This window comes from Cucumis melo, unplaced genomic scaffold (genome assembly GCF_025177605.1).
Source record: "Cucumis melo cultivar AY unplaced genomic scaffold, USDA_Cmelo_AY_1.0 utg000111l, whole genome shotgun sequence".
Taxonomy (NCBI): Eukaryota; Viridiplantae; Streptophyta; class Magnoliopsida; order Cucurbitales; family Cucurbitaceae; genus Cucumis; species Cucumis melo.
The window spans coordinates 1-7,500 of NW_026123768.1; the positions used below are offsets into that span (position 1 = coordinate 1).

General features: G+C 31.1%; 4 non-coding genes across 4 annotated transcripts; 2 read left to right on the forward strand and 2 right to left on the reverse strand.

The window, feature by feature from the left end:
- Positions 1-1,755: 1,755 nt before the first annotated feature.
- TRNAT-GGU (transfer RNA threonine (anticodon GGU)) lies at positions 1,756-1,827 on the reverse strand. Its single transcript has one exon. It is a non-coding gene; the product is annotated as a tRNA-Thr (tRNA).
- Positions 1,828-2,926: 1,099 nt separating this feature from the next.
- TRNAY-GUA (transfer RNA tyrosine (anticodon GUA)) lies at positions 2,927-3,010 on the forward strand. Its single transcript has one exon. It is a non-coding gene; the product is annotated as a tRNA-Tyr (tRNA).
- A 318-nt stretch (positions 3,011-3,328) lies between these two features.
- Positions 3,329-3,402, forward strand: TRNAD-GUC (transfer RNA aspartic acid (anticodon GUC)). The gene has a single exon. It is a non-coding gene; the product is annotated as a tRNA-Asp (tRNA).
- A 3,077-nt stretch (positions 3,403-6,479) lies between these two features.
- Positions 6,480-6,551, reverse strand: TRNAC-GCA (transfer RNA cysteine (anticodon GCA)). Its single transcript has one exon. It is a non-coding gene; the product is annotated as a tRNA-Cys (tRNA).
- Between the last annotated feature and the right edge of the window lie 949 nt (positions 6,552-7,500).

Below are 7,500 nucleotides of genomic sequence, written 5' to 3' on the forward strand. Positions count from 1 at the left end.
GCATAGCAGAGCAGCGCCCAATACACCCGCAACTCCCATCATATGAAATGGGTTCAATGTCCAATTATGAAACCCTTGGAAAAATAGGATGAATCGAAATATAGCTGCTACACCAAAACTAGGCGCAAAGAACCAACCAGACTGACCTAGTGGATAAATCAGGAATACAGAAACAAAAACAGCAATTGGGCCCGAGAATGCGATTGCATTATAAGGTCGCAATTGAACAGATCGAGCAAGTTCAAATTGACGTAACATGAAACCTATTAGTCCGAAAGCACCGTGGAGAGCAACAAAAGTCCACAGACCACCTAATTGACACCAACGAGTAAAATCTCCTTGTGCTTCAGGGCCCCATAGTAACAACAAAGAGTGGGCTAAACTATTAGCAGGAGTCGAAACTGCGGCGGTTAAGAAGTTGCATCCTTCCAAATAGGAACTTGCCAATCCATGGGTATACCATGAAGTTACAAAGGTTGTACCTGTAAACCAACCTCCGACGGCAAAATAGGCACAAGGAAAGAGCAATAGACCGGACCAACCTACAAAAACGAAACGGTCCCTCCGTAACCAGTCATCCATAATATCGAATAAATCATTTTCGTCTTTGGTAAATTTACCAACGGCTATAGTCATAGTGATCCTCCTATTCAACTAACTTCAACCATTTTCGAACACCTCATTGCATTTTCAGGGCCTTCGAGTCTAGCATTTCTGTATGATTTCTACTGTCCCTTCTTTCTAATGGGTTTCGAATATAAAAATCATTTTTTGATTGATTTGATCCATAACCTGACCTAGATCAATATTATAAACTCAATACTGTAAATTAAAGTATCGTTCTCGTCTCCATTCTTCGTCACATTGTTGGAACATATATTGAATATGTATCAATATGGAAATATTTGGCACATGGAGCCGTGATCTGATATATAATCTATCTTTTTTATAGAGATAGAAAATATCTTATCTTATAGAGATAGAAATTTATCTTATCCTCTGTTATCTTCTGTTTTGGAATCAAAGAAAGATATTTTTAAACGGCTCATATGTTGTGACTTGGAATAAACGTTTCTCTGTGGAGAAAGAGAAATAGCAATTTTTTACTATAGAACGTCTACAAACAAGAGGATTTAATCGGAAATATCGACAGATTCCTGTGTGTGGAGTCCAAATAAATATGAAAATGAAATAAAAAAGATCCACTGTTCTAATTTCATCCTTATCGAATTTGAATATCAGAATAGTGGATATAGTCATGATTCAACGGGTTAGGTCCACTTACTTTTTATTTTTTTTTTTGTTGATTTCGAATCTTTATAATTGATTGGAATAATGAAAAATAGGAATATTTTGGAATTCAAGGAAACAACTTATGATGAGTCATTAGAATCATGATAGATTATTTGAATCTATTCTAAGGATTAGAATAGAATCTAGAATAAAATAATAGAATTTATATATTCTATAGAATAAGAAAATATATAAATTCTAGAATTAGAAATTCTAGAATCAAAATAATAAAAAAATGTGTCACTATATAATTTCTAATTTTGAGTTTCTAACTATAATTACTATTATATTATTCATTATAATAATAACTTGGTATAATTAAAGATAACTTTTTTATAAAAAAATGAAATTAAAATGATAGGGTTTGTACTTTTTTTATTACAAAAAAAAAAACAATATGTCGTCTATTCTCCCCTCAATCAAATATGAATACTACGGCTGGAGTTTTATGAAAAAAGCCAAAGCCCCTTATCGGATTTGAACCGATGACTTACGCCTTACCATGGCGTTACTCTACCACTGAGTTAAAAAGGCCTATTTGATTCAATTTCTGAGTCAGACACTAGCCACGATGAGTTGAGTGTATATAATTATTATAAATTATAAATAATAAGATATGTACATAAATATATCTTATCTACATAGTCGCTCATTGAGTAACGAAAAATTGGATTTATCTAATGAGTATAGGTAAAATAGTTTTTTGATATTGGATTTGATCAATGCAATGAATTGTTTCATCATACGACCGATCCCTAATTAAATTGATGAGCCCCATCCTAACGAAATGAATTTGATTCATACATGTACACACACGAATTGAACATAGATACATTCACCGAATCATTGATAAAGCAATTCTATTTGGCGAGAAAAAAATTTTCAATAACTTGTTGATCCCTATCCCCAGATTTCAAAATTTATCGTTTTTTAATTTCTTGGCTTAGTGTGAGATCGAAATATACCTAACCTAATCTTAACAATGAGTGAATCAATGAGTGAAAGTATGAGAAATGGAGTTTAATCCTGTTTATAGCATATGGCAGACCAATTCCCGAAGGGTACTAGCCTTCGTATTATTTAAATAAAAAAAGAATAAAATAAAAAAAGAATATTTTTTTTTCTAATATTTATTATTTTTGTTTATTTTAGAGGTTTCCTCTAATCACTACTAATCACTATTTTCATTTGATATTCTATAATATAAGTAATATAACTATATATTCCAATTTGCAAATTTATGTATATTATTTAAATGAAATAAATAAAAAAAAATGCAATTTAAAATAAAATAATTTCTATATAGAATTATATGGGGAATGGTGATTAGAATGAACGATTCATAAATAGAAATCACAAATAAAAAAATTTCGATGGAATAATGAAAGAAAGAAAAATACGTCGAATTGCATCATATTAGTCCATTATATTTATTTTATATTGACAATTTCAAAAAACTATTCATACTATGATCATAGTATGATGGCAGTCGGGCAAGTATGCCCCCATCGTCTAGTGGTCCAGGACATCTCTCTTTCAAGGAGGCAGCGGGGATTCGACTTCCCCTGGGGGTAGGGTACTACGAAAGGAAGTTGATCATGGATTATCAACAAGCTTGGAATTGATTCTTCCCGGGTCGATGCCCGAGCGGTTAATGGGGACGGACTGTAAATTCGTTGGCAATATGTCTACGCTGGTTCAAATCCAGCTCGGCCCAATATATCGCGTATCCACCATAAAATGATATAACCTATTTGTCCTTCTACAGAAATACTTGACTTGATATGAAAGAATAAAAAAAAAAACTCTTTTTTTATTCATTGACAGATTGATAATCAATCAATTTTACAATAACGAAAAAATAAATATTAATCCATGCTTCTCACACTAAAGTCCATGTCTCCGCGCATATCAATCTATTACTTTATTACTCGCGTCTCTGTCTGGTAGAATATGACAATTCGAATCAAAAATCTACATAGAAAGGTTTGAAGGAAATTAAATCAACAACATATGTTGTACACTTTATTTCCCTGGGATTGTAGTTCAATTGGTCAGAGCACCGCCCTGTCAAGGCGGAAGCTGCGGGTTCGAGTCCCGTCAGTCCCGATGGATCCAAATCCAATAAAAAAAAAATACATCAATTAATCTCTTCCTTTCCTGTGAAAGAGAGAACAAATAACATAACTGAATTTTATTCCAAACGGGATCTCTCTTATTTTTTTTCCCATTTTTCAACAAAAAAATATGGGAATTTTGATTTCTTCAACGAGTACTAATTGATGGGAGAAAGACATATGTGCCATATGTGAATTACCACAATTATTGGTAGCATCATATTCAGGATTCGAAGGCGTACTGGGTCTAGTTGATTACGCCCGATTTTTCTAATGAAATAGAGTACTATACGTTTCCGGAAAGCACATACATAAAGGGAATTTGGACGATACAAAATAAAGTTTACATAGTAAACTTTGATCTAATTTTTCGTCTGAAAGCAAAATATATCCGTTCTGGCTCCGATTTTTTGTAACCTCAATTAGTAAATTCAATTACTAATTTGAATTTGAAATAATCTATCTTATTAAAATTTAACACTTAACTTTTGATATATACGTCCCACTACTAATTCAAGGAAAGAGGATATTAATACAAACAAGGATCCCATCTATCTCTCTTAGTGAGGTAATTAAGAATTTTTGAAAGTTTAAGTTTCGTTTTTATTTCTTTTTTTTAAGAAGATTTTATAAGTACAAAAAAAGGAAGGAGTTTAGTTCGAACCTACCTCCTTTTCCTTTTTTGAATTTCGCTGCTATTCTTTGCTTGAGTTTGTTTATAAACAATGTAAGGGTAAAGGTAGTCTGATGAGACTTCATCAGATGATTGCATTGAATAAGAGGGCAGTAGATTATAGAAAAGAAAGAATGCAAAAAATTATAAATAAAAAAAAGTAACGAAATTCTTGATTGCATCAGGAATCCCATTTTGTTTAAATTCGGTATGGATAAAAGATCTTCCTATGTTATACTATTCAATTCTCGACGATGAATCGATTTGATAGCTCCGATATTGTTATTCATGATATTTTAATACGATTCGATATCATCGAGATGCAACGCATCCCCTTGAATTTACAAGCGAAACATTTATCATCTCTATGGGATTAAATCCCGAGTTATTGCGAATAAAAAATGAAACGATGATATTATGGAAGTAAATATTCTCGCATTTATTGCTACTGCACTGTTCATTCTAGTTCCGACCGCCTTTTTACTTATAATATACGTAAAAACAATCAGTCAAAGTGATTAATTTGAATTAACCTTGACGTTTTAGTTCTTATCAATGATTGAAGATAAGAAAAATGAAAAGCATTAAAATTTCGCGTCTTAAATGAAATTGGCGGACTAGAATTATCAGTATTCTACGAGAGAAGTATTCGATAAGATCCGATAGTATGGTAGAAAGAAATATATGAATCCTTCTACCATACTATCTATTATTGTTATTGAAGTGTATAAATATAAAATTGTACTCTATAAAAATAGAGGTTGAATATCGATCAATTTGAATATAGATGAATATACAATATATATCTTTCTATTTATATATAGATATCATATCAATTACATATATGTAATATTAATCTAATATACATAGTGGCCCAATTCTATTTCTTTGCTTCATAATTCATGTTGATTAGAATGAATCTGAAATCAAATAATCGAAAGGCCACTAATTTTTTTTTAGCATTCGAAAGAAGTAATTGATTGAGCAGTTGACAGATGATCCAGGAGTTCGGTTCCATGGGAACTTTTTATCTTCGGATTTCGAAAAGAATTAGCAAACCCCATTTTTATTTAACGTTTGAAGCATGATATGAAATGAGTTCCCTAAAACAAGAAAAAATCCTATTTTGAAAATAACTAAAATACTAATAATAATAAATAAAAGAAGTGGTAAGCACGTAATATGTGGGTGGCTACCCCGAGGTACTATCTTATTATGAGGTAGTATATTATTATGCGTAGTATCTCATTGGACAACCACTATGTCTATGTTCTTTCGTGTTGAAAGTATGGATCCACTTAAAAACTTATAATCCGAACTCTTTTTTTTTTTACTTTTCAAAATAAAAGAAAAAAAGTTTTGCAGAACGATCTATAAAATAAACCAAAAACAATACAGTTTTATTTTTCAATTAGTAGTACTTCTAGAGTCCACTTCTTCCCCATACTACGAGGGAAAGAGAAAATGTAAAGACTACCATTAAAGCAGCCCAAGCGAGACTTACCATATCCATGTGAATTATGTCCCCTATCTCTATGAATATAAAAGAATTATTCCATTATTGCTCACTAATAATTATTATTCACTAATAATAGTGGAATCACTAGCGCATAGTCAAAAAGAGATTCGGGCACAACACCATTGATGAAACAATACAAAAAATCGAATTATCCCAAGTTATTATATGATTTCTAGTATAATCGAAAAAATTCAGTACAAATAAATAAAAGAGGCAGAAAAACTCTTGGAAGTATCAAAAGAATGTTAGTAACATGTAGGAATAATAAGACCTAGTCTTTCTTTTGTTGTCCTGCATTTCATTACATTAAGTAAAAAGTCTCAAAATAGAGAATCAAGATAGTATCTATCACATAACCCTACTATTATTCCTTTCTCATTTGATCTAATCTTTACTGTCCCCCCGATTGTTTCATAGAGACAATCGGAAGATGGGATGGCCTATTACATGCGTGGTTAGAGCTTATCGAAAAGAAATAAGTTCTTTTTTTAAGATTAAAATAAAAAAAAAAGCCAATTATTCATTCAATATAATATTGATTGAATGCTCGAGTACTCAGATACTTTCATGAGTCCGTATATCAAGTATCTTCCTCCTTTCCGTAAGGAAAAATGAAATTATATTCCCTAATTCAAGACCCAATGAGTAGACACTACATTAGTAGTCGAAGGGCTATCATCTCAAGATTTAACGATTATTTTTCATTACTCTACTAAATTCTGGAAACGAAACCTATACGCAAGGATTTATAACATTTTAGAGAACCCCAACGATGCTTAGAATCAAGCAAATCTAAAGATGCTTTTCTTCTAAAAAAAATGATAAAGTTATATCAGCAAAACAGAAGAGGGTATTTTGATTCTTTTGTTTGTTGCTGAGGCGACACCCGGATTTGAACTGGGGAAAAAGGGATTTGCAGTCCCCCGCCTTACCGCTCGGCCATGCCGCCAAAACGATACAAAATATTGGATTGGCTCTATCTCTTAGATAGATAGTATCTTACAACACACAATATCTAAAACGAAAAACCGCAAAACTTTGCTTTTTCTATTGAAAAAAAAATGTGGATTTTCATTCACAAAAGCAAAAAATCAGGACAAATGGGAACCGTTAACTTTAACTATTGACTGTGAATTCATAAATGATTCTTGGATTGAAATTGCAAATTCGGTTTCCCTAATGATATAAGAAAACAATCCAAAAATGGATACCTTACCTAAATAAATAAAAATTGATAGATAACTAATCATTACTAATCCATCCGTATTGATTCGTTTCCATAACCATAAAAAAAATCCTTATTAATGACAATTTTAATAGCGATTATGAGTATATGTAAACCCCAGAACATAAACGATTACTATTATCTAAATCTAATATCTTATATATATATAAGATGTTTATAGGAAATGTTCGGAATTCTGTTTTTAGAATTTTTTTTTCATTATCATTAAATAGAAAATATAAATTTTTGATAGAGTACGACATGTGATGTTCCCCATAGAACTGTAATAAAGGAGGCGATATATATAACTAACTATATATATATATCTGCACATGTTTATTAATAAATACAAGTCCTTATACATACTTCAATCGCATTCTACGAATTCTACTAAAAAAAAATATAGGTATAGGTAAAATATCTCTCTTCTATGCGAATTTTTTTTAACAGTGAAATCTACGAAAAAGTTCCATGTTGTTAAATAAAAAAAATTCTATATTGTTTCTTCAGATCAAATCCCGAATCTATTTATAGTACCCAATCCGATTGGAATATCATAATAATGGTAGAAATTGACTCACTTTTGTTTTGATATAGATATTTTATACAAAACTCCATAATTCTAAATAGAATTTACCAATTCATTTGTAGTTGTTGCAAATTCCAATTTAAT